Source organism: Lissotriton helveticus, chromosome 5_1 (genome assembly GCF_964261635.1).
Source record: "Lissotriton helveticus chromosome 5_1, aLisHel1.1, whole genome shotgun sequence".
Classification (NCBI taxonomy): Eukaryota; Metazoa; Chordata; class Amphibia; order Caudata; family Salamandridae; genus Lissotriton; species Lissotriton helveticus.
In genome coordinates this window covers 14,157,928-14,185,135 of record NC_136065.1, presented here as the reverse complement: position 1 = coordinate 14,185,135, position 27,208 = coordinate 14,157,928, and the positions used below count along the sequence as shown (strand labels likewise).

The window sequence follows — 27,208 nt, the reverse complement described above, 5'->3', positions numbered from 1 at the left end:
GGGATGTGATACAACACCGGCCCTAACCGTGACGTCAGATAGCGCCTGGAGCGCCGTCCTCGTCTGTCAGTGGCACCTTAGAGTCAAGCATACTCTGAGGAACCACAGAGGGAGGAGGGAAAGGGGCAGGACGGGCCAGGTAGAGGCCCCCTCCCTCCTCCCCTCTCGCTCCCTGTTCGTGGGACATCTGGCCACTAGTGTATATGTGACTCAGCCCCGGCCCTACCCGTGAGAGGTGAGGCCGCGCTGTGAGCTTCCAAGAATACCTGAAGTGCAGGTGAGCCGTTAGGGCGGTGCTCGAGGACACCTGATCACTGGTGTATATAAGTCAGCGCAGGACCTACCCGTCAGGCGAGGTAGCGCCTGGAGCTCCGTCCTCCGCGACCAGTGACAGCCCCCTGGGGTGCAGACACCGAGGAACCAGAGAGAGAAGAAGAGAAGAGGGTGAGGAGCGACAGGAGCAGGACGGACCAGGTAGAGGCCCCACCCAGGGCTTTAAGTGGGATGAAACAACTGTGGGGTCTCTCAAAGGAGCGTGGCAAATGTAATTAAGTGCGTGGCTTAAAAACACCATAACTAAAAATCCGTGCTTAGCAGAGTGTGCCTTTTAAGAAACAAGGGGACCCCAGGGGTCTCTAAGGACACTGGGTATCAATTATTTTAGAAAACAATGGTCCTTAGTGTGAGAGAATATAGTGGAAAAAGATAATATAGACCAGGATGGGTTCTATATGAGTCCAATGTCCAGCCGGACATGGATTTTTAATGTTTCAATTTGTAATTCAAGTAAGGATATAATAGATGAACAGCAATGAAACGGGACACAATCCTGCATCCGGTACAAAAACATGTGGTACCATTTTAAAGTTACGCGACAATACCACATGTTCTATTTTGCATAAATTGTGGTTACTATTCGGTTCAGCTTGTCACACTGTATGATTAATACAAGCGACCGCAGCTCCAGTTCTTGCCTGTATTTTTGTAGTTTGTTTGTGTTCATTTATTTGTGACATTCGTGTCAGTTTCATATTTTTGTACCGGATGCAGGATTGTGTCCAGTTTCATTGCTGTTCTTCTATTATATCCTTACTTGAATTAAAAATTGAAACATTAAAAATCCATGTCCGTCTGGACTTTGGACTCATATAGAACACATCCAGGTCTATATCATCTTTTTCCACTATATACTCTCACACTAAGCACCATTGTTTTCTAAAATAGCATAGTGTGCCGCCCGACTTTTATTTTGCTCTTTCTGTCCTTGCATCCAGATATATGATACAAGTAACATCATACCTAGAACAAGTCAGTACCATTGGCTTTGTCAATGGTTGTTACTTGCATAAGATAAATAAGCAGCAACTATGGCTTGTTACATCTATTATTGAAAAAGCTTCGACTTGAAGCCCTGGTGACACCACAACAGTGTTGCTGCTCCTGAGATTCAAAAAGAGAAGAGAAATCCAGAGAGAAAATGACTCTTTAAAGGATTTCCCTTCCCCTACAAAGCTCCCCTGGCATGACGTCATGCCGTAACTTCTTCGCTGGTGAGAAGTGAGCAGCGTGAGCAGCGCACGTCGACGTGCCTGCTGTCACTGCAGTCGCCTTTGCAAAGGCTCACAACAGAGCCCGATAGAGACCCGTTTCCAGCCCCCCCCCCACCCCATAACAACTGCCGGTGTTCAGCACCGGGAGACCCGGCCCACTTACAGACCTGCCCCCACCTCTAGCCATCCACTTTACCCTCCTCTCTCCCTCCACCCCCTCTCCTCACCTCTCCCTCTTCTCTTCCTCCTCTCTAAACCTCCTTTTTCGCGCTACAGGATAGACCTCCTGAGACAGCTGGAGTGCAGGTGAGCCCTTAGGATGGAGCTCCTGAGACAGCTGGAGTGCAGGCGAGCCCTTAGGATGGAGCTCCTGAGACAGCTGGAGTGCAGGCGAGCCCTTAGGGCGGAGCTCCTGAGACAGCTTGAGTGCAGGTGAGCCCTTAGGGTGGAGCTCCTGAGACAGCTTGAGTGCAGGTGAGCCCTTAGGGCGGAGCTCCTGAGACAGCTGGAGTGCAAGCGAGCCCTTAGGATGGAGCTCCTGAGACAGCTGGAGTGCAGGTGACCCCTTAGGGCGGAGCTCCTGAGACAGCTGGAGTGCAGGCGAGCCCTTAGGGCGGAGCTCCTGAGACAGCTTGAGTGCAGGTGAGCCCTTAGGGTGGAGCTCCTGAGACAGCTGGAGTGCAGGTGACCTCTTAGGGCGGAGCTCCTGAGACAGCTGGAGTGCAGGTGACTTCTTAGGGCGGAGCTCCTGAGACAGCTGGAGTGCAGGAGAGCCCTTAGGGCGGAGCTCCTGAGACAGCTGGAGTGCAGGTGAGCCCTTAGGGTGGAGCTCCTGAGACAGCTTGAGTCCGGATGAGCCCTTAGGGTGGAGCTCCTGAGACAGCTGGAGTACAGGTGACCCCTTAGGGCGGAGCTCCTAAGACAGCTGGTGTGCAGGTGACCTCTTAGGGCAGAGCTCCTGAGACAGCTGGAGTGCAAGCGAGCCCTTAGGATGGAGCTCCTGAGACAGCTGGAGTGCAGGTGAGCCCTTAGGATGGAGCTCCTGAGACAGCTGGAGTGCAGGTGAGCCCTTAGGGCGGAGCTCCTGAGACAGCTGGAGTGCAAGCGAGCCCTTAGGATGGAGCTCCTGAGACAGCTGGAGTGCAGGTGACCCCTTAGGGCGGAGCTCCTGAGACAGCTGGAGTGCAGGCGAGCCCTTAGGGCGGAGCTCCTGAGACAGCTTGAGTGCAGGTGAGCCCTTAGGGTGGAGCTCCTGAGACAGCTGGAGTGCAGGTGACCTCTTAGGGCGGAGCTCCTGAGACAGCTGGAGTGCAGGTGACTTCTTAGGGCGGAGCTCCTGAGACAGCTGGAGTGCAGGAGAGCCCTTAGGGCGGAGCTCCTGAGACAGCTGGAGTGCAGGTGAGCCCTTAGGGCGGAGCTCCTGAGACAGCTTGAGTCCGGATGAGCCCTTAGGGTGGAGCTCCTGAGACAGCTGGAGTACAGGTGACCCCTTAGGGCGGAGCTCCTAAGACAGCTGGTGTGCAGGTGACCTCTTAGGGCAGAGCTCCTGAGACAGCTGGAGTGCAAGCGAGCCCTTAGGATGGAGCTCCTGAGACAGCTGGAGTGCAGGTGAGCCCTTAGGGCGGAGCTCCTGAGACAGCTGGAGTGCAGGCGAGCCCTTAGGATGGAACTCCTGAGACAGCTGGAGTGCAGGTGAGCCCTTAGGGCGGAGCTCCTGAGACAGCTTGAGTCCGGATGAGCCCTTAGGGTGGAGCTCCTGAGACAGCTGGAGTACAGGTGACCCCTTAGGGCGGAGCTATTAGACAGCTGGTGTGCAGGTGACCTCTTAGGGCGGAGCTCCTGAGACAGCTGGAGTGCAGTTGAGCCATTAGGGCGGAGCTCTTGAGACAGCTGGAGTGCAGGTGACCTCTTAGGGCAGAGCTCCTGAGACAGCTGGAGTGCAGGTAACCTCTTAGGGCGGAGCTCCTGAGATAACTGGAGTGCAGGTGACCCCTTAGGCCGGAGCTCCTCAGACATCCGAAGGTCAGTTTACCTCTTAGGGTGGAGATCCTGAGACAGCTGGAGTGCAGGTGACCTCTTAAGACGGAGCTCCTGAGACAGCTAGAGTGCAGGTGACCTCTCAGGGCGGAGGTCCTGAGACATCTGGAGTGCAGGCGACCTCTTAGGGCGGAGCTCCTGAGACATCCGAAGGTCAGGTGACCTCATAGGACGGAGCTCCTGAGACAGCTGGAGTGCAGGTGACCTCTTGGGGCAGACCTCCTGAGACATCTGAAGGTCAGGTGACCTCTTAGGGTGGAGCTCCTCAGACATCCAAAGGTCAGATGAACTCTTAGGGCAGAGCTCCTGAGACATCCGAAGGTCAGGTGACCTCTTAGGGCGGAGCTCTTGAGACAGCTGGAGAGTGGGTGAGCCCTTAGGGTGGAGCTCCTGACACAGCTGGAGTGCAGGTGACCTCTTAGTGCGGAGCTCCTGAGACAGCTGGAGTGCAGGGGAGCCCTTAGGGTGGAGCTCCTGAGACAGCTGGAGAGTGGGTGAGCCCTTAGGGTGGAGCTCCTGAGACTGCTGGAGTGTAGGTGAGCCCTTAGGGCTGAGCTCCTGAGACATCCGAAGGTCAGGTGACCTCTTAGGGCGGAGCTCCTGATACAGCTGGAGTGCAGGTGACCTCTTGGGGCGGAGCTCCTGAGACATCTGAAGGTCAGATGAACTCTTAGGGCAGAGCTCCTGAGACATCCGAAGGTCAGGTGACCTCTTAGGGCAGAGCTCTTGAGACAGCTGGAGAGTGGGTGACCCCTTAGGCCGGAGCTCCTGAGACAGCTGGAGTGCAGGCGAGCCCTTAGGGCGGAGCTCCTGAGACAGCTGGAGTGCAGGTGACCCCTTAGGACGGAGCTCCTGAGACAGCTGGAGTGCAGGTGAGCCCTTAGGGTGGAGCTCCTGAGACAGCTGGAGTGAAGGCGAGCCCTTAGGGTGGAGCTCCTGAGACAGCTGGAGTGCAGGTGAACCCTTAGGGCGGAGCTCCTGAGACAGCTGGAGTGCAGGTGAAACCTTAGGGCGGAGCTCCTAAGGCAACTGGAGAGCAGGTGAGCCCCTTGGGGCAGAGCTCCTGAGACAGCTGGAGTGCAGGTGAGAGCTTAGGGCAGAGCTCCTGAGACAGCTGGAGTGCAGGTGAGCCCTTAGGGCGGATGTGAGAAGTTGGCCTAATATATGATGTTTCCAATTCTGGAACCACCTTGTATCAGTCCAAACAATCCCTTATGGTGTCTGATTGTAAGTCAACCTTATTAGACAAGCTATCCTAGGGGTAGCATGGACTAAGCAGCCTTAAAGGCTTAACTCAAGAGGTCGTGTTAAGCGAGCTGTTTCACCAATCACAGTCCTGTAATATCAAATGAAAGGACACCACACAAGTATATATTATAAAAATATATGTGTTTATTTCTAAATTAATCCCCAGTACTCTTTATGAGCAAAGGGGCACAAGCGATAAATCAAAAGCACAATATAACATACAAAGTTGCACAATTATGGATGAGGGCAGGTGGCCACTCAAACCATATATTAAGAAAGTGGTATAAGAGATACCAATCGAACAGTGGTTAGGCCTAGGGCCTAGGGAATCGCTGGGAGCAGTCGGGACTCGCAATGCTGAAGTCAGGAAAAGCCCACGGGATTCGGGTGCAGCACGTAAAGTGCGGCTTGCACCAATGTAAAGTCAATGGTGCGTAAAAGTTACACAAAGAGAGTTTAAAGATACTTCCGCTGAACCTACAAGGACAAAACTTTAGACACAGACCCTAGAGGTGTGTACCAGTGTGGGAACACCGGCGTTGCAATGTTACCTCACCCACAGGAAGCGGGTGCATAGGGTCGAATTGGCGTCGGGTTTCGTCACGCAGGTTCTGGGTGCTTGGAGCTAAAGATGCTGCAGGAGCTGTGAAGTAGAAGTGTCCGGTGTGATCCAAGGGTGGATCAGAGCCGTAAAGTACCTGAAAGCAGAGGGGACAGAGTCTGGGTCACTCAGCAGTGACCAGGGTGGAACCAGGACGGAACCAGGCAATGTCGGGCGCAATCAGGTGGTCGTCAAGGAGCTTCTCTCCACTGTCACGTGGGCTCTGGGGCATCTGCGACATCCAGGAGCAGGTCACGATCTGTCCCACGCAGGCTCTCGCCGACGGCGCAGTCGGCTTCAAGATTGGAGCAAACAACACTTGGCAAAAGCAATCCACGCAGGACTGGGAGATTGCTTCTCACTCGAACCAGGAGGGTCAGAGCGGATGCTCCTTTTCAGAGGAGCTGGTGCAAGTCTGGAGGAACCAGAATCGCAAGTCGGTTTTAGTTTTTCGTCGGCTCAGGGCCCACAAGCCAGCTGGCAAGTGACCGGGCCGACGCGTCGAGCCAAGACAAGCAGAAGGGCCCCACGCAGCACTTGTCGAGTGTAGAGGGGTGAACTTCGATGCAAGAGTGGCTCAGGGTTGGGGCTTCTCAAACCCTAGTGTACAGCTTCAAGGGTCACTCGTGGGCTGCACGGTCAGCGTCTCGTGGTCGACGCTGGGAGGGCCCCACGCTTCCGGTCGCCTCCACGGGTCTCAGCTCTGCAGGGACTGTGGATCGGGCTGTAGGAAGGCAGACAAGCTTGATCTCGTTGATCTCTGTTGCTCGAGTTCCAGCGGGAACTGCAACAAAGCAGATGTCGAGGTGCTGGATGGTGCCTGTTTGCACAGGGTGGTCACTCCTTGACCACAAGGGAGATCCTTCAGTCTTCTACGTTGAGTAGGATGTCGAAGGGTCCAGAGTTTCGTTTCTTATGTTTCGTCAGGATAATCTGAGTTGCATTGGCACTGCTCCCACTCTTATTCAAATCTGGTGGGCTGGATTACCTGCTAGGTCCCCTTCTATGGGTGGGACCCAGAAAGGGGGTGGATACACCCCTTTCCTTTGATCCAGGCCGCGCTGGGCCAGGGGCTGGTGTGCCCCAGAACCGGTTTGGCCGGATTATGAAAGGGGCAGCCTTGCGCTCCCCAGGCAGTGTCTGGTTTCTTTCAAACCTCCCTGCTACAATCCACTATCTCCTGTCTGGGGTGGTGTGACACCTCCCTGCGACAGGAAAGCCTTTGTCCAGGCCTCCTCTGCTGAGTTTCGGTCAGCAGCAGGAGGTCAGACAGGTGTCTGTGGCAGAAGCATCCATTTTGTGGATCTGAGGCTCTTTTAAAAATCAACCGCGTTTTAGCAAAGTAACATGTCTTCACCGCACTAGAGGGGTGGAATGCTATCCCCGTCGACAGGACTGTCGAGGGGGTAGTATTCCAAATCGTATGACACCTTACACGACATGTTTTGATAAAGCCAAACCAAAGTTAACATATAACTGCGAGGATTATAATGCACTTAATAGTATATGGTTTGGCATTATCCCGGAACAGCTAAGGGAATTGGTCCTGACAGCTGCAGACAGGCTCAGCTCAGGCTAGAGCACCATCTCACATTAAACCACGCACTCTGCCTTCAGGATTGTTAAGGCCTGCCATAGGAGTGGCTCACAGGTTTATATGTGTCCAGATAGGTTTAGATATAGGTATACTATATCTAAGCAAGAGGTGATTACACCAACTTGCCCCAGCTGAGTGATCAGCCAGTTGTGTCAATTTTAGATAGCCAGCCAGAGGTGGCAAAAGATATGCTGCAGCCCCTGGTAGGCCTTGGATGCACCTATGCCCTGGGCACCTATAGTGCTCTGTACAGGGGCTGATAAGGTGACCCAAGCAAATCTAGTTATGTACCTAGGGTACATGGAATCCATTTTACAGAGAGATCAGATAGCCTGGGGCCCTGATTAGCAGGGAACCAGGCCAACTAAGTCGAAAACCAGCTAAACACAAGGCAAAAAATCTGGGGTAACCATAGTCAGGTAGCCACCTTCCTACACAACCCCCCCCCCCCCCCCAAACGAAAGGAGATAAGGCTATCCTTGGCCAGGTAAGCCTATATTGCCTGAGTGGCCATATAAGGAAGTACCTGCACTAGCATGGGTACCCCCTGTCTCATGGTCCACTAAGCAGTCCCTCACCCTTGGGGTATTAGAGGGTCTCCACCATAGGGAATCACTACCTTGGGTGTGTTTATGCAAAGTCAAAGGCTGGTTTGGATATGGAGTATTGAAGTGAGGCTCCACTAATTTGGGGCTCAGCTTCCTCCAATTATCTTCCACCATGTGTGCCTTTCTCTCTTCAACTGAGTTGCACTGTGCTCTCAGGGTCAACCTCTGGCTACCTAAATCTGGAGGCTGGGTCCCTCTGTTTGGTTTGCTGGAGGGACAGTTCAGGTGTGGGCCCTTTGGGTCCCAGGTTTGGCTGTGCCCAACAGAATCCATCTGTGGGAGGTCCCTAACTACTTTTAAGGGGGCTCCCTCTGGAGTTTTTAAAGTTTTCACCTGGCTAGGACTGCTAGCTTTGGTGCCCCTAATCTGTTGATGGGGGTGCTTTATTTGACAGGGGGCCCTCTGGGTCTCACTGTCCTTCTTGTCCTCTGCAGCCCTGGGCTGACTAAGGCAAGGTAGAGAGGGGCAGGTTACCTGCTCCAGACTGGGTCCCACCTGAGAAGGGTCCACTGCCATCAGAGGCTCTGTCAGGCCAGGCCTAACAACCTCTGGGACAGCTCCTTCATCAGGGGTAAGATCAGTTCCCTGAGGAGGCTGATCCTGTCCTAATGTCTGGTGAGGGGAAGATTTCTCTTCCTCCTCCATGCTCTCAGTTTGGGTGGAGTGATCCATCATTTCAGGCTTCACAACAACCGTATCTGTTTGAGTTTGGGCCGTGGAGACTCAGTTTGGGTTTCTGCTGTTATCATAACAGCTTTGCTATTCTGTTTAGGAAGAGCTTCTGCAAAAGATGGGGCTGAGTCTTGCACAACCCTACCAACATTTTCAGGAAGGACATCTTGAATTGGGGCTATAGCCAGTACAGCCCCACTAACCTTTCCATTGGAGTTTACCATTCTAGAATGGATTTCCTGTTCAACCTCAGCCCAGGCTGAGATTTCTAAATCATTACCCAGTAGGCAGTCTATAGGCACGTTAGGTGACACTGCCACTCTCTTTGGGCCAGTGACACTTCCCCAGCTGAGACTTACTACTGCCATGGGATGATTGGTTTGGATGCCATCAATGTTTGTTACCTGGTATGTGGCACCAGGTAAAAGTTGCTTAGAGGGGACTATACAGTCAGCCACCATGGTGATGCTAGCCTCTGTGTCTCTAAATGCTTCAACTTTCAAACCATTGATGATGGGTTCTTGTCTATATTTGCTCAAGGTATTTGGGCAATCAGAGAAGTTGGCAAACCCCATGCCAATCTCATAAACAAGATCATTTGGGGATGGGGACCTGGATAGGCCAGGGTCCACCTGGGCTCCAAAAGTAAACCCACCCAGATTCCTGGGTGTGCTCCCACTTCCTGGGGGATTACTGCTGACAGTAACAGGAGGTGTTGGAGCTGGCTTTGCAGGTATATTCTCTTTATTGCCATTCTTGGGACAACAGTTGTCTGTTTTGTAATGCCCAACCTGCTTACAGGCATGACAAAAAGGATTTTTCTGAGTTGATGAAGTGTCTTGGGACCCACCCCCATCCTTGGAGTTTTGGGGCCCTAGGGAAGTCTTTTCTTTACTTTTATCCCCACCCTTATCTTGAGGCTTGGTAGACTCCTTCTTCTGGTTATGGTCCTGATTCTTAGGCCTAATCCTGGTTCTGACCCATTTATCTGCCCTCTTTCCCAATTCTCGGGGAGAGGTCAAATCTGAGTCCACCAGGTGCTGGTGTAAGAGCTGGTTCTGACAATTACTTAGGATCTGCTCCCTCATAATCAAATTATACAATCCTGTGAAGTCATGTACTTTGCTGCCATGTAGCCAACCCTCCAGAGCCTTAGTTGCACAATCTACAAAATCAGTCCAGTCCTGTGCCTGTGTATTCTGGGAGTCTCTGAACTTTAACCTGTACTGTTCAGTGGTTAAGCCAAACCCATCTATTAGAGCACTCTTCAGGACTTTGTAGTTTTTAGCATCCTCATGTCTGACAGCGAGGAGCTTATCTCTCCCTTTCTCTGAAAAGGAGTACCATAAGATTGCTGCCCACTGTTCTTCAGGAACCTGCTGTACCATGCAGGCTCTCTCAAGAGCAGTTATCCACTTGTGGATGTCATCCCCTTCTGTGTAGGGGGGCACAATCTTTGTCAGGTATAAAAATAATGGTGATGGATCAAGCCCTGATCTTTGGACTGGGTAAGAGTGGTCTGCTTAATTCAGACACTCTGTTCATCACCACCCCCTTTTCTGTATCGTTTTTGGCCACTATAGGTGTGGCAGGGTATACTCAGACATGAGTCCCTTTCTCACTGCTCCATCAGGATTCAAGCAAGCCGGGCCGAAGAGGCTGAAATGCCAGAAACCGGTCCCCGGTAGCTTGTCTCCTTTCTGGTGAAGAATTGGCTTGGTAGTTTGGTCTGCCCTGTTCCCATGATGCACTGGGCCAGGGACAGACTAATTTGCATATAGCCAGGTTCTGAGCTGGGATGGGGCAGTGAGATAAATAACGGTGATGGATCAAGCCCTGATCCTTGGACTGGGTAAGAGTGGTCTGCTTAATTCAGACACTCTGTTCATCACCACCCCCTTTTCTGTATGGTTTTTGCCACTATAGGTGTGGCAGGGTATACTCAGACATGAGTCCCTTTCTCACTGCTCCATCAGGATTCAAGCAAGCCGGGCCGAAGAGGCTGAAATGCCAGAAACCGGTCCCCGGTAGCTTGTCTCCTTTCTGGTGAAGAATTGGCTTGGTAGTTTGGTCTGCCCTGTTCCCATGATGCACTGGGCCAGGGACAGACTAATTTGCATATAGCCAGGTTCTGAGCTGGGATGGGGCAGTGAGATAAATAACGGTGATGGATCAAGCCCTGATCTTTGGACTGGGTAAGAGTGGTCTGCTTAATTCAGACACTCTGTTCATCACCACCCCTTTTCTGTATCGTTTTTGGCCACTATAGGTGTGGCAGGGTATACTCAGACATGAGTCCCTTTCTCACTGCTCCATCAGGATTCGAACAAGCCGGGCCGAAGAGGCTGAAATGCCAGAAACCGGTCCCCGGTAGCTTGTCTCCTTTCTGGTGAAGAAATGGCTTGGTAGTTTGGTCTGCCCTGTTCCCATGATGCACTGGGCCAGGGACAGACTAATTTGCATATAGCCAGGTTCTGAGCTGGGATGGGGCAGTGAGATAAATAACGGTGATGGATCAAGCCCTGATCTTTGGACTGGGTAAGAGTGGTCTGCTTAATTCAGACACTCTGTTCATCACCACCCCCTTTTCTGTATCGTTTTTGGCCACTATAGGTGTGGCAGGGTATAGTCAGACATGAGTCCCTTTCTCACTGCTCCATCAGGATTCAAGCAAGCCGGGCCGAAGAGGCTGAAATGCCAGAAACCGGTCCCCGGTAGCTTGTCTCCTTTCTGGTGAAGAATTGGCTTGGTAGTTTGGTCTGCCCTGTTCCCATGATGCACTGGGCCAGGGACAGACTAATTTGCATATAGCCAGGTTCTGAGCTGGGATGGGACAGTGAGATAAATAACGGTGATGGATCAAGCCCTGATCTTTGGACTGGGTAAGAGTGGTCTGCTTAATTCAGACACTCTGTTCATCACCACCCCCTTTTCTGTATCGTTTTTGGCCACTATAGGTGTGGCAGGGTATACTCAGACATGAGTCCCTTTCTCACTGCTCCATCAGGATTCAAGCAAGCCGGGCCGAAGAGGCTGTAATGCCAGAAACCGGTCCCCGGTAGCTTGTCTCCTTTCTGGTGAAGAATTGGCTTGGTAGTTTGGTCTGCCCTGTTCCCATGATGCACTGGGCCAGGGACAGACTAATTTGCATATAGCCAGGTTCTGAGCTGGGATGGGGCAGTGAGATAAATAACGGTGATGGATCAAGCCCTGATCTTTGGACTGGGTAAGAGTGGTCTGCTTAATTCAGACACTCTGTTCATCACCACCCCCTTTTCTGTATCGTTTTTGGCCACTATAGGTGTGGCAGGGTATACTCAGACATGAGTCCCTTTCTCACTGCTCCATCAGGATTCAAGCAAGCCGGGCCGAAGAGGCTGAAATGCCAGAAACCGGTCCCCGGTAGCTTGTCTCCTTTCTGGTGAAGAATTGGCTTGGTAGTTTGGTCTGCCCTGTTCCCATGATGCACTGGGCCAGGGACAGACTAATTTGCATATAGCCAGGTTCTGAGCTGGGATGGGGCAGTGAGATAAATAACGGTGATGGATCAAGCCCTGATCTTTGGACTGGGTAAGAGTGGTCTGCTTAATTCAGACACTCTGTTCATCACCACCCCCTTTTCTGTCTCGCTAAGGACATGTGTGTCTGTAACATGAAAGTGTTTAAAAATGCATGTTTGGGCATTTTGACACATTTTTGCAAATTACCACGAGGTTCAAACTCGTGGTAATTCGCACCCCCTAATTGCGAAATTGCAATTTTAAAAATAATCATGCATTGCTTTTAAGGAATCGCAAATTTGCGATTCCTTAAAAGCAATCGCATTTTTGGAATTCGCTAAAAATAGTGATTTTCCAAAAATGCTTGATGCATCCCAGACACCTATTTAGGAATCGCAAACGGCCGAATTTTGCGATTCGCACCGTTTGCACTTCCTAAATAGGTTGATGCATCTAGGCATAAGTGTTTTTCTACTGTACCTTGCTAGTGAGTTGTAGTCAGGGTGTGCTAATCCCTTTAATCTACAAATACTAAATTCAATAGAACTTAATATGCTAAGCTTTTGATTTATATGTACCTAAGGTACTTGATGTGATCTTTCAATTTGATAAAAAGATTGCAATGGTAAAACAACAGCAAGCTCAAATCCCACCGCTGCGCACCAATGTGAGAAGTTGGCCTGATATATGATGGTTCCAATTCTGGAACCACCTTGTATCAGTCCAAACAATCCCTTATGGTGTCTGCTTGTAAGTCAACCTTATTAGACAAGCTATCCTAGGGGTAGCATGGACTAAGCAGCCTTAAAGGCTTAACTCAAGAGGTCGTGTTAAGCGAGCTGTTTTACCAATCACAGTCCTGTAATATCAAATGAAAGAACACCACACAAGTGTTGGACTTTGGCCCTTAGGGCAGGTTCACCCCTAGACTTTTTGCTTGAAATGGTGACCTGGAGATGGTGATTTTGGGATTCTGCGCACTTTCACTGTGTCCCAGTGGAAAGTGCGTGCGCACTCTGAGTGCATGTGCTGAGCTAGGCCTGCCCGCCCATAGGAATGCATGGGGAATGTATGTGTCCCTGGTAGTTCCTGATGCGTGGGGTGTACAGGCTTGAGTCTGGTATGTGTGAACTCGTGTGAGTGAATGCTGCGCAACGGTGTATGCAGCATGTATGTGTCTAGTAGCGAAGCGCCATTTCTAGACATGGCTGTACGTGTGCTGTGAGGGTGCTGGCGTGTGATTGGCTGGAGCTGGCTGGCATGCCAGGCTCCAGGAAGTCTGGATGGGTCTGCCTGGTGGTGAGTGGGAGATTAGCATGAGTGATGTGTGGGAGGAGTGTACCTGTGTCCTGGATGGGCTGGGTTTTCCCCACACAATGCTGGCTCCGCCCCCCTGTGGTGTGTCTAATGACCCAAGCCCTGCCAGTGAATAGAGAGGGTGGTTGAGGTAAACAGAGTACTCAAGAACCAGCTGCGACTGGTTCCGCCCCCACTCTGCACCCTTGAACAAAGGAATGCACTGTATAAAAATGGGGCTGTGTCCCCACTGAAGTTGTTCTTGTTCCAGGATCCTGAGGGGGCTGCTGTTGCTGCTGCTGGGCCAGAGGACCGCCACTTGGGGTGTCTCCCTGCCTGGAGACCCAGTGTGCTGGCTCTGGGCCCAGCCTTGTCCCCCCTGCCTACCTAAGGACTTTGCCTGGACTTTGCTAGCTTCCAGCGCCTGGAAGCACTGCATTTTGTGCTCTCTAGCGCTTGAGAGCGCTTTATTTCGTCCTAGCGCTGGGAGCGCTGTGGTTTGTGCTCACTAGCGCTTGAGAGCGCTTTATATTGATCAGCAGCGCCTGGGAGCGCTTTTGTAAGGCAGGTGCCCACCCTGCATTTTGCTGCTCTAGCGGCTGCCCACGCCGCATATTTGCGTGATTTATTTTATTATCGGGAGCTCACCCCGTGTTTAAATCACCGCCGCAGCCCAGGAGACCCGGGCCGCCGCGCTGCCTACGGCGACCCGGAAGTCCCGCCTCCACACCCCCGGGGCCGCGCTGCCATTGGCGGCCTCGAAGCAGGAAGTCAGGCGGGCCTCCGGGACAACCGGAACCGGAAGAGGGAGGGCGGGAGCCTACCCCGCCTCCCACAGAGAAGCTGCGGCAGTTTTGAAGCACCGGAGCAGGCAGGAGCCTACCCTGCGCCCCGGTGCAGTCACTGAGAGGAACAGGGCAGGAGAGAGGCAGGCGGAAGCTGCTGCCTGCCGGGGCTCCCGAGGACGAGGGAGAGCCCTGGAGAGAGGGAGAAGTGTGAGAAGGGAGCCCCCGAGGAGCGGGAGCTCCTGTGAAGAGCCGCCGGCCAGAGGAGACGGCGCGAGACCGGTGAGTGCCCGCCCCTCCCCTCCAGAGCGAGTCACTTGTGCCGAGAGGCCTGTGGGGCCTCAAGTGATCCCCGAGTCCACTGAGGACTCCAACGACCGGCTGAACCTTTGCTTGATGAGCCCAGAGAGGCTCGAGAGCGCGCCCTTGTGTTTAGAGCCTGCGAGGCTCAGGGGCATAGCCTGGTGTTTTGAGCCCAGAGAGGCTCTGAGGGTGCCATTCGTTTTGTGAGCCCAGGGAGGCTCAAAAGCGCCACAATTGTTTTAAGAGCCCAGCGAGGCTCTTAGGGGGCATTTCTGGGCAATTCGAGTCCCCAAGAGGGGGACTCCAACTAGAGCCAGAGAGGCTCGAGGCGCTATTTGTTTACCGAGCCCAGAGAGGCTCTAGGGGGCCTGCTGGTTTTGTGAGAGCCCTGAGAAAGGCTCATTGCCCATTTTCGTTTTGAGAGCCCTGAGAGGCTCTGGGGCCCAGTGGTCCTGGAAAGAAGGGCCTGAGAGAGGCTCAGCAGCCCCCTTACTTGTCCAGGAGCCCAGCGAGGCTCCGCAGTGCCACAGTGGTGGTTCTTGAGCCCAGAGAGGCTCCAACGTTGCCCTAACTTTCCCTGCACCAGTTGCCCAGCACTTTGTGGGCAACTGCGACGTTTAGGCCCTGACATTGGGACACAGGGACAGTCACAGGTGGTGACTGATCTAAGTTTTGCGCAATGTTATTTCCTTACACCTCTGAATGTATTGTGATGCAGCATGTGTTTTCCTCTTTACACCTCTGAATGAATGTTATGCATTGCATCATGTGTTTTCCTCTTACACCCCTACAGGTATTGTAATACATAGGTGGTTGTTTTCTCCCTAGTACAGGTGGTGCTAGTGAGATCCTGGTTACCAGTGATTACTGGTTGTGTGCTATTTTGTGCTATATTCTATGTACTAAGTGCTATTTCTGAAAGTGCTACTTCTGATTCCTGACAGTGGTCCAGGTGGCCCTGTCTTGTACATATCCCCTTGTAAATTCTGCCCGTGCCTCTGGCACATTGTAAAGTGTGTGTTTTATCTAATGTGTTTTGGTGTAATACAAAGGCTATTTTTATATAACCTTGTGTGGAGTTTCCTTTGTGGTGGGCCTTTGGTTGTTGTTGCTGGGGTGCGTGCGCAAATACTTAGCCTACATCGCCTCCAAGTTTAGCCTTGCTGCTCGCGCCACGTTACCTAGAGGGTGAGTAGGGGTTATCTTGGCGTGTAACTCCCTTGCCCTGACTTGGGTGTGGTGGTCTCTGACTGACTTTGGCGAAAGCCCTGGCCAGCCGGGGATCCCACTTCCAACATTGGCGGCAAGCGGTGGGATAAGGATTTGTGTTTGCCTTGTACCTTAGTAGCGGCTGGCTGCACCACAAAACTCTGCATTTTAGATGACCACATTTTAAGGGGATTGTTTTTTTTGGAAGTTTCATATTTTCTTCTCCTGAAGGTATCATTGTGCAATTGTGTCCAGTGCATTTGTTCCCCTGCCCCGCGCCCAGAGTCTGGTACCTGTGTCACTTGTGGTCAGGTTGAGAAGTCAGGGGTGGTAGAAACTGCCTTACTAGTCCGAGGGGGGGGTTGTGTGTGGATGAATGGTGTGTGGCACTAGGCAAGTGAGTGTGAGTTCTCTGGGGTAGAGAGCTTGCTGAATACCTTGTGAATTGTGTACTCCTGTGTTAGCTCAGACCCCTAGGTTCCCTGTGTGATCTCTTCACTAGAACGTCCGCCAGAATGGTGCCTGCTTTTGATGTCTGTGATCTGTTTAGATACAGTATGGGAGAGTTGGTAAGGTTCTGTGAAGAGAGAGACATAGGGGTGGATGAGTTAGACACTCAGTCCGAACTTAGGAGCAGCCTGATCCTATGGCAAAAGTGTCAGTGGGACCTTGAGCGCAGTGAGGAAAGGGCCCGGGCTTCACACCAGGAGGGTGGTGGGTCTGTGGGGAGCCCTGAAGATTCAGAAGAGGAGGAAGAAAATGATAGCACAGGGACGCCAGCAGATAGTGAGGACCCCATAGATAGGGAGTCCCTTGCTGGGTCCAGCATAGGAGGCAGCGCCTCATCCCTTTCCCTGTCCCCAGAGGAGCTGGAAGATAGGAGGAGAGAAAGGGAGCACCAGCTGGCTTTAGAGAGGCTCAGGTTGGAGCATGCCCAGGCTATGGCACAGCTGGGCATTAGAAAGCAACAGCTAGAGACCGAGAGGGTCTTAGCGCAGGAAAGGATAGAGGAGGCTGAGAGGGCCTCCACCAGAGGCGAAGTAGCTCTGGAGGGTAGACTATCCCCTGCGCGCAGTGTTGAGTTTCTGGATCCCCCAGGGAGGGTTGGGTCCAGTGGTGGCAGCTATTTAGATTCCAGTGTAGGAAATCCCAGTCCCAGTTCCCCCAGTCTGGTACCTGTTTCCCAAGAGGAGGAGTATAGGTTGAAATTCAGGGGCAGTAGGAAGCTGCCTCACCAGTCGTGGGAGAAGTTTGAGGATGAATGTTGTGGAGCACTGTGGGCTTGGGTAGAGGTTCACACTGACTCTGATTTTGAAGTCTTGTTTGATCTTATTGTCAAAGAGCAGGTGCTCAGTGGTTGTTCGCCAGAGTTGCGCCAACACCTGTTGCAAGTTGGATTTACTGATACAGAGTTACTGGCAAGGGAAGCCGACCGCTGGGAAAGGGCCAGAGGTTCTCTAGAGTCATTGGTGAGTGACTCCAAAAGTAGTGGTTCAGGGATCTTCCAGCCCAGCGTGGTGGAGGAGGCTCAGTGTAGCCCAGCTAGGTCCCAGGATAGCGAGGAGGGTGTAGGGGCTCACTGCCTGGCTCAGTGGAGCAGGAGTGAGGGGGAGACCAAGGTTCCCCAGACGCCCGAAGCCCTGCCTCAGGACTTGGATGGTTTCTTGAGGGAACACCAGGTTGGGGACCTAGGCTGTCCTGTTAGTCCACTTGAGGAGGATCTCCTAGTGAGTAGAGGACCTGGAGTGTCTGTAACCAGAGCTCCTGTGGTTCTAGAGTCTGGCAGTACCGCTCCGGTAGGGAGGGTACAGGAGTCCAGAGTGAGGAGTGATTGGGGGAGTTCCCCAGTGGAAGGACCAGTGGGTCAGGGACTACCCAGTTGGGCTAGGTTCCCGTGTAGTGACCATGGTGACACCACTTCTGGTCTGGGGGATCGTCACGCACTGTCAGGTGGACAGAGGGCGGGAGATCTGCGCCAGACAGACAGTCACGCAACAGATGTGACATTTGTTAGCCTCAGGGGGATTGCGAGTGAATCCCCAGAAGTCCTGGAGTGCCAGGCAATTGTTCCACCGAAGGTTCTAGACCAGAGGTTGGGAGGCCAGGTTCAGGATCAGCCTGACCTGAAGGGTAGGACGACTGTAACCAGTGTCCTGACCGGTTCTTCTTCCAGAGGAACTTCTCCAGGTGGGAGAGGGCAGACCTCTGGAAGGGGGTGCAGAGGGTGGGAGAGCCCACCTCTGACCCCGGTGCAACCTGAGTGGATAAGTCCTGGGTTGGAATGGCGTTCTAGGGGTACCCCTCGCAGAGGGAGGAGGAACCCTAGGAGAAGAGGTAGGGGGAGGAGAGCCTTCCCCGAGACTCCTGGTCCGCCTGAGGTTGTAGGCCCTAGGCTGGAGTACCAGTGGCAGTCTAGTCCTGTCTTGCAGACAGGAAGAGTGGAGAATGGCTCCTATTTGCCAGGGGTTACTACCCCCCGCTCTGCGAATTGGCATGGACCAGTGGCACCTGGGTGGCCCAGGGCCTGGTCCTGGCCGCGGACAACTTGGGAGTACCAGTGGGGTAGCCCAGTTGGTCCAGACAGTGTGTTTAGAGGGAATCCCATGGGTTCACCGTGGCGTAGAACAGGAGGGTGTCCCTGCAGTTGCGGGCCTGCGTCCGTGTTCTATCGCCCCAAGCAGGGAAGTCCATCACGGTGGTGATTGGTCTCCCCTGCGTTTTGGCTGGAAGGGGGTTATGTTGGACTTTGGCCCTTAGGGCAGGTTCACCCCTAGACTTTTTGCTTGAAATGGTGACCTGGAGATGGTGATTTTGGGATTCTGCGCACTTTCACTGTGTCCCAGTGGAAAGTGCGTGCGCACTCTGAGTGCATGTGCTGAGCTAGGCCTGCCCGCCCATAGGAATGCATGGGGAATGTATGTGTCCCTGGTAGTTCCTGATGCGTGGGGTGTACAGGCTTGAGTCTGGTATGTGTGAACTCGTGTGAGTGAATGCTGCGCAACGGTGTATGCAGCATGTATGTGTCTAGTAGCGAAGCGCCATTTCTAGACATGGCTGTACGTGTGCTGTGAGGGTGCTGGCGTGTGATTGGCTGGAGCTGGCTGGCATGCCAGGCTCCAGGAAGTCTGGATGGGTCTGCCTGGTGGTGAGTGGGAGATTAGCATGAGTGATGTGTGGGAGGAGTGTACCTGTGTCCTGGATGGGCTGGGTTTTCCCCACACAATGCTGGCTCCGCCCCCCTGTGGTGTGTCTAATGACCCAAGCCCTGCCAGTGAATAGAGAGGGTGGTTGAGGTAAACAGAGTACTCAAGAACCAGCTGCGACTGGTTCCGCCCCCACTCTGCACCCTTGAACAAAGGAATGCACTGTATAAAAATGGGGCTGTGTCCCCACTGAAGTTGTTCTTGTTCCAGGATCCTGAGGGGGCTGCTGTTGCTGCTGCTGGGCCAGAGGACCGCCACTTGGGGTGTCTCCCTGCCTGGAGACCCAGTGTGCTGGCTCTGGGCCCAGCCTTGTCCCCCCTGCCTACCTAAGGACTTTGCCTGGACTTTGCTAGCTTCCAGCGCCTGGAAGCACTGCATTTTGTGCTCTCTAGCGCTTGAGAGCGCTTTATTTCGTCCTAGCGCTGGGAGCGCTGTGGTTTGTGCTCACTAGCGCTTGAGAGCGCTTTATATTGATCAGCAGCGCCTGGGAGCGCTTTTGTAAGGCAGGTGCCCACCCTGCATTTTGCTGCTCTAGCGGCTGCCCACGCCGCATATTTGCGTGATTTATTTTATTATCGGGAGCTCACCCCGTGTTTAAATCACCGCCGCAGCCCAGGAGACCCGGGCCGCCGCGCTGCCTACGGCGACCCGGAAGTCCCGCCTCCACACCCCCGGGGCCGCGCTGCCATTGGCGGCCTCGAAGCAGGAAGTCAGGCGGGCCTCCGGGACAACCGGAACCGGAAGAGGGAGGGCGGGAGCCTACCCCGCCTCCCACAGAGAAGCTGCGGCAGTTTTGAAGCACCGGAGCAGGCAGGAGCCTACCCTGCGCCCCGGTGCAGTCACTGAGAGGAACAGGGCAGGAGAGAGGCAGGCGGAAGCTGCTGCCTGCCGGGGCTCCCGAGGACGAGGGAGAGCCCTGGAGAGAGGGAGAAGTGTGAGAAGGGAGCCCCCGAGGAGCGGGAGCTCCTGTGAAGAGCCGCCGGCCAGAGGAGACGGCGCGAGACCGGTGAGTGCCCGCCCCTCCCCTCCAGAGCGAGTCACTTGTGCCGAGAGGCCTGTGGGGCCTCAAGTGATCCCCGAGTCCACTGAGGACTCCAACGACCGGCTGAACCTTTGCTTGATGAGCCCAGAGAGGCTCGAGAGCGCGCCCTTGTGTTTAGAGCCTGCGAGGCTCAGGGGCATAGCCTGGTGTTTTGAGCCCAGAGAGGCTCTGAGGGTGCCATTCGTTTTGTGAGCCCAGGGAGGCTCAAAAGCGCCACAATTGTTTTAAGAGCCCAGCGAGGCTCTTAGGGGGCATTTCTGGGCAATTCGAGTCCCCAAGAGGGGGACTCCAACTAGAGCCAGAGAGGCTCGAGGCGCTATTTGTTTACCGAGCCCAGAGAGGCTCTAGGGGGCCTGCTGGTTTTGTGAGAGCCCTGAGAAAGGCTCATTGCCCATTTTCGTTTTGAGAGCCCTGAGAGGCTCTGGGGCCCAGTGGTCCTGGAAAGAAGGGCCTGAGAGAGGCTCAGCAGCCCCCTTACTTGTCCAGGAGCCCAGCGAGGCTCCGCAGTGCCACAGTGGTGGTTCTTGAGCCCAGAGAGGCTCCAACGTTGCCCTAACTTTCCCTGCACCAGTTGCCCAGCACTTTGTGGGCAACTGCGACGTTTAGGCCCTGACATTGGGACACAGGGACAGTCACAGGTGGTGACTGATCTAAGTTTTGCGCAATGTTATTTCCTTACACCTCTGAATGTATTGTGATGCAGCATGTGTTTTCCTCTTTACACCTCTGAATGAATGTTATGCATTGCATCATGTGTTTTCCTCTTACACCCCTACAGGTATTGTAATACATAGGTGGTTGTTTTCTCCCTAGTACAGGTGGTGCTAGTGAGATCCTGGTTACCAGTGATTACTGGTTGTGTGCTATTTTGTGCTATATTCTATGTACTAAGTGCTATTTCTGAAAGTGCTACTTCTGATTCCTGACAGTGGTCCAGGTGGCCCTGTCTTGTACATATCCCCTTGTAAATTCTGCCCGTGCCTCTGGCACATTGTAAAGTGTGTGTTTTATCTAATGTGTTTTGGTGTAATACAAAGGCTATTTTTATATAACCTTGTGTGGAGTTTCCTTTGTGGTGGGCCTTTGGTTGTTGTTGCTGGGGTGCGTGCGCAAATACTTAGCCTACATCGCCTCCAAGTTTAGCCTTGCTGCTCGCGCCACGTTACCTAGAGGGTGAGTAGGGGTTATCTTGGCGTGTAACTCCCTTGCCCTGACTTGGGTGTGGTGGTCTCTGACTGACTTTGGCGAAAGCCCTGGCCAGCCGGGGATCCCACTTCCAACAACAAGTATATATTATAAAAATATATGTGTTTATTTCTAAAATAATCCCCAGTACTCTTTATGAGCAAAGGGGCACAAGCGTTAAATCAAGCACAGTATAACATACAAAGTTGCACAATTATGGATGAGGGCAGGTGGCCACTCAAACCATATATTAAGAAAGTGGTATAAGAGATACCAATCGAACAGTGGTTAGGCCTAGGGCCTAGGGAATCGCTGGGAGCAGTCGGGACTAGCAATGCTGAAGTCAGGAAAAGCCCACGAGATTCGGGTGCAGCACGTAAAGTGCGGCTTGCACCAATGCAATGTCAATGGTGCGTAAAAGTTACACAAAGAGAGTTTAAGGGTACTTCCGCTGAACCTACAAGGTCAAAACATTAGACACAGACCCTAGAGGTGTGTACCAGTGTGGGATCACCGGCGTTGCAATGTTACCTCACCCACAGGAAGCGGGTCCATAGGGTCAAAGTGGCGTCGGGTTTCGTCACGCAGGTTCTGGGTGCTTGGAGCTGAAGATGCTGCAGGCGCTGTGAAGGAAAAGTGTCCGGTGTGATCCAAGGGTGGATCAGAGTTGTAAAGTACCTGAAAGCAGAGGGGACAGAGTCTGGGTCACTCAGCAGTGACCAGGGTGGAACCAGGATGGAACCAGGCAATGTCGGGCGCAATCAGGTGGTCGTCGAGGAGCTTCTCTCCGCTGTCACATGGGCTCTAGGGCATCTGCGACGTCCAGATCACGATCTGTCCCACGCAGGCTCTCGCCGTCGGCACAGTCGGCTTCAAGATTGGAGCAAACAACACTTGGCAAAAGCAATCCACGCAGGACTGGGAGAGTGCTTCTCACTCGGACCAGGAGGGTCAGAGCGGATGCTCCTTTTCAGAGGAGCTGGTGCAAGTCTGGAGCAACCAGAATCGCAAGTCGGTTTTAGGTTTTCGTCGGCACAGGGGCCACAAGCCAGCTGGCAAGTGATCAGGCCAACGCGTCGAGCCAAGACAAGCAGAAGGGCCCCACGCAGCACTCGTCGAGTGTAGAGGGGTGAACTTCAATGCAAGAGTGGCTCAGGGTTGGGGCTTCTCAAACCCTGGTGTACAGCTTCGAGGGTCACTCGTGGGCTGCACGGTCAGCGTCTCGTGGTCTTTTCAGATGGCGGGCCCCACGCTTCCGGTCGCCTCCACGGGTCTCAGCTCTGCAGGAACTGTGGATCGGGCTGTAGGAAGGCAGGCAATCTTGATCTCGTCGATCTCTGTTGCTCGAGTTCCGGCCGGAACTGCAACAAAGCAGACGTCGAGGTTCTGGATGGTGCCTGTTTACACAGGGTGGTCACTCCTTGACCACAAGGGAGATCCTTCAATCTTCTACGTTGAGTAGGATGTTGAAGGGTCCAGAGTTTCGTTTCTTATGTTTCGTCAGGATAATCTGAGTTGCATTGGCACTGCTCCCACTCTTATTCGAATCTGGTGGGTTGGATTACCTGCTAGGTCCCCTCCTATGGGTGGGACCCAGGAAGGGGGTGGATACACCCCTTTACTTTGATCCAGGCCGCGCTGGGCCAGGGGCTGGTGTGCCCCAGAACCGGTTTGGCCAGATTATGCAAGGGGCAGCCTTGCGTTCCCCAGGCAGTTTCTGGTTTCTTTCAAACCTCCCTGCTACAATCCACTATCTCCTGTCTGGGGTGTTGTGACACCTCCCTGCGAAAGGAAAGCCTTTGTCCAGGCCTCCTCTGCTGAGTTTCGGTCAGCAGCAGGAGGTCAGACATGTGTCTGTGGCAGAAGCATCCATTTTGTGGATCTGAGGCTCTTTTAAAAATCCATCGCGTTTTAGCAAAGTAACATGTCTTCACCCCTCTAGATGGGTGGAATGCTATCCCCGTCGACAGGACTGTCGAGGGGGTAGTATTCCAAATCATATGACACCTTACACGACATGTTTTGATAAAGCCAAACCAAAGTTAACATATAACCGCGAGGATTATAAGGCACTTAATAGTATATGGTATGGCATTATCCCGGAACAGCTTAGGGAGTTGGTCCCGACAGCTGCAGACAGGCTCAGCTCATGCTAGAGCCCCATCTCACAGTAAACCAAGCACTCTGCCTCCAGGATTGTTAAGGCCTGCCATAGGAGTGACTTATAGGTATATATGTGTCCAGATATAGGTTTAGATATAGGTATACTATACCTAAGCAAGAGGTCATTACACCAACTTGCCCCAGCTGAGTGATCAGCCAGTTGTGTCAATTTTAGATAGCCAGCCAGGGGTGGCAAAAGATATGCTGCAGCCCCTGGTAGACCTAGGATGCACCTATGCCCTGGGCACCTATAGTGCTCTGTACAGGGGCTGATAAGGTGACCCAAGCCAATCTAGTTATGTACCTAGGGTACATGGAATCCATTCTACAGAGAGAACAGATAGCCTGGGGCCCTGATTAGCAGGGAACCAGGCCAACTAAGTCGAAAACCAGCTAAACACAAGGCAAAAAATCTGGGGTAACCATAGTCAGGTAGCCACCTTCCTACAGCGGAGCTCCTGAGACAGCTGGAGTGCAGGTGACCTCTTAGGGCAGAGCTCCTGAGACATCTAAAGGTCAGTTGACCCCTTTGGGCGGAGCTCCTGAGACAGCTTGAGTCCTTATGAGCCCTTAGGCTGGAACTCCTGAGACAGCTGGAGTGCAGGTGACTTCTTAGGGCAGGGCTCTGAGACAGCTGGAGTGCAGGTGAGCCCTTAGGGCGGAGCTCCTGGGAAAGCTGGAGTGCAGGTGAGCCCTCAGGGCAGAGCTCCTGAGACAGCTGGAGTGGAGGTGAGCCCTTAGGGCGGAGCTCTTGAGAGAGCTGGAGTGCAGGTGACCTCTTAGGGCGGAGCTCCTGAGACATCCGAAGATCAGGTGACCCCTTAGGGTGGAGCTCCTCAGACATCCAAAGGTCAGATGAACTCTTAGGGCAGAGCTCCTGAGACATCCGAAGGTCAGGTGACCTCTTAGGGCGGAGCTCCTTAGACAGCTGGAGTGCAGGTGACCTCTTAAGACGGAGCTCCTGAGACAGCTGGAGTGCAGGTGACCCCTTAGGACGGAGCTCCTGAGACAGCTGAAGTGCAGGTGACCTCTTAGGGCGGAGCTCCTGAGACATCCGAAGGTCAGGTGACCTCTTAGGGCGGAGCTCCTGCGAAAGCTGGAGAGTGGGTGAGCCCTTAGGGCGGAGCTCCTGAGACAGCTGGAGTGCAGGTGAGCCCTTAGGGATGAGCTTCTGAGACATCCGAATGTCAGGTGACCTCTTAGGGTGGAGCTCCTGAGACAGCTGGAGTGCAGGTCACCTCTTGGGGTGGAGCTCCTGAGACATCTGAAGGCCAGGTGACCTCTTAGGGTGGAGCTCCTCAGACATCCAAAGATCAGGTGACCTCTTAGCGCGGAGCTCCTGAGACAGCTGGAGAGTGGGTGAGCCCTTAGCGCGGAGCTCCTGAGACAGCTGGAGTGCAGGTGACCTCTTAAGACGGAGCTCCTGAGACAGCTGGAGTGCAGGTGACCCCCTAGGACGGAGCTCCTGAGACAGCTGAAGTGCAGGTGACTTCTTAGGGCGGAGCTCCTGAGACAGCTGGAGTGCAGGCGAGCCCTTAGGGTGGAGCTCCTGAGACAGCTGGAGTGCAGGTGAGCCCTTAGGGTGGAGCTCCTGAGACAGCTTGAGTGCAGGAGAGCCTTTAGGGCGGAGCCCTGAGACAGCTGGAGTCCAGGCGAGCCCTTAGGGTGGAGCTCCTGAGACAGCTGGAGTGCAGGTGAGCCCTTAGGGCGGAGCTCCTGAGACAGCTGAAGTGCAGGTGAACCCTTATGGCGGAGCTCCTAAGACAACTGGAGTGCAGGTGAGCCCCTTGGGGCAGAGCTCCTGAGACAGCTGGAGTGCAGGTGAGCCCTTAGGGCAGAGCTCCTGAGGCAGCTGGAGTGCAGGTGAGCCCTTAGGGCGGAGCTCCTGAGACAGCTGGAGTGCAGGTGACCTCTTAGGGCGGAGCTCCTGAGACAGCTGGAGTGCAGGTGAGCCCTTAGGGCGGAGCTCCTGAGACAGCTGGAGTGCAGGTGACTTCTTAAGACGGAGCTCCTGAGACAGCTGGAGTGCAGGTGACCCTTTAGGACGGAGCTCCTGAGACAGCTGAAGTGCAGGCGAGCCCTTAGAGTGGAGCTTCTGAGACAGCCTGAGTGCAGGAGAGCCTTTAGGGCGGAACCCCTGAGACAGCTGGAGTGCAGGCGAGCCCTTAGGGTGGAGCTCCTGAGACAGCTGGAGTGCAGGTGAGCCCTTAGGGCAGAGCTCCTTAGACAGCTGGAGTGCAGGTGAGCCCTTAGGGTGGAGCTCCTGAGACAGCTGGAGTGCAGGTGAGCCCTTAGGGCGGAGCTCCTGAGACAGCTAGAGTGCAGGAGAGCCTTTAGGGCGGAGCCCCTGAGACAGCTGGAGTGCAGGCGAGCCCTTAGGGTGGAGCTCCTGAGAAAGCTGGAGGGCAGGTGAGCCCTTAGGGCAGAGCTCCTGAGACAGCTGGAGTGCAGGTGAGCCCTTAGGGCGGAGATCCTGAGACAGCTGGAGTGCAGGTGACCTCTTAGGGCGGAGCTCCTGAGACATCTGAAGGTCAGGTGACCCCTTAGGGCGGAGCTCCTGAGACAGCTGGAGTGCAGGTGAGCCCTTAGGGCGGAGCTCCTGAGACAGCTGGAGTGCAGGTGAGCCCTTAGGGCAGAGCTCTTGAGACAGCTGGAGTGCAGGTGACCTCTTAGGGCGGAGCTCCTGAGACATCTGAAGGTCAGGTGACCCCTTCAGGCGGAGCTCTGAGACAGCTGGAGTGCAGGTGAGCCCTTAGGGCGGAGCTCCTGAGGCAGCTGGAGTGCAGGTGACTTCTTAGGGTGGAGCTCCTGAGACAGCTGGAGTGCAGGTGAGCCCTTAGGGGGGAGCTCCTGAGACAGCTGGAGTGCAGGTGACCTCTTAGGGCGGAGCTCCTGAGATACCTGGAGTGCAGGTGATGGCTTAGGGCAGAGCTTCTGACACAGCTGGAGTGCAGGTGAGCCCTTCGGGCGGAGCTCCTGAGACAGCTGTTTTGCAGGTGACCTCTTAAGGTTGGAGCTCCTGCGACAGCTGGAGTGCAGGTGAAACCTTAGGGTCGAGATCCTGAGACAGCTGGAGTGCAGGTGACCTCTTAGGGCAGAGCTCCTGAGACAGCTGGAGTGCAGGCGAGCACTTAGGGTGGAGCTCCTGAGACAGCTTGAGAGCAGGAGAGCCTTTAGGGCACAGCCCCTGAGACAGCTGGAGTGTAGGTGAGCCCTTAGGGCAGAGATCCTGAGACAGCTGGAGTGCAGGTGACCTCTTAGGGCGGAGCTCCTGAGACATCTGAAGGTCAGGTGACCCCTTAGGGCGGAGCTCCTGAGACAGCTGGAGTGCAGGTGAGCCCTTAGGGCGGAGCTCCTGAGACAGCTGGAGTGCAGGTGAGCCCTTAGGGCAGACCTCTTGACACAGCTGGAGTGCAGGTGACCTCTTAGGGCGTAGCTCCTGAGACATCTGAAGGTCAGGTGACCCCTTAGGGCGGAGCTCTGAGACAGCTGGAGTGCAGGTGAGCCCTTAGGGCGGAGCTCCTGAGGCAGCTGGTGTGCAGGTGACTTCTTAGGGTGGAGCTCCTGAGACAGCTGGAGTGCAGGTGAGCCCTTAGGGGGGAGCTCCTGAGACAGCTGGAGTGCAGGTGACCTCTTAGGGCGGAGCTCCTGAGATACCTGGAGTGCAGGTGATGGCTTAGGGCAGAGCTTCTGACGCAGCTGGAGTGCAGGTGAGCCCTTCGTGCGGAGCTCCTGAGACAGCTTTTTTGCAGGTGACCTCTTAAGGTTGGAGCTACTGCGACAGCTGGAGTGCAGGTGAAACCTTAGGGTGGAGCTCCTGAGACAGCTGGAGTGCAGGTGACCTCTTAGGGCAGAGCTCCTGAGACAGCTGGAGTGCAGGCGAGCCCTTAGGGTGGAGCTCCTGAGACAGCTTGAGAGCAGGAGAGCCTTTAGGGCGCAGCCCCTGAGACAGCTGGAGTGCAGGTGAGCCGTTAGGGTGGAGCTCCTGAGACAGCTGGAGTGCAGGTGAGCCCTTAGGGCGGAGCTTCTGAGACAGCTGGAGTACAGGTGAGCCCTTAGGGTGGAGCTCTTGAGACAGCTGGAGTGCAGGTGAGCCCTTAGGGCGGAGCCCCTGAGACAGCTAGAGTGCAGGAGAGCCTTTAGGGTGGAGCTCCTGAGACAGCTGGACTGCAGATGAGCCCTTAGGGCGGAGCTCCTGAGACAGCTGGA

At 54.1% G+C, this 27,208-nt stretch overlaps 1 protein-coding gene across 1 annotated transcript in view; it reads left to right on the top strand.

The window, feature by feature from the left end:
- The first annotated feature begins 387 nt into the window (after positions 1-387).
- The window catches only part of LOC144752898 (patr class I histocompatibility antigen, A-2 alpha chain-like), a 432,525-nt gene continuing 405,704 nt past the window's right edge, over positions 388-27,208 (top strand). Inside the window, exon 1 of the mRNA XM_078640723.1 lies at positions 388-474. The gene's annotated coding sequence lies outside the window, so the exon portion shown is untranslated. The remainder of the gene's footprint in view (positions 475-27,208) is intronic.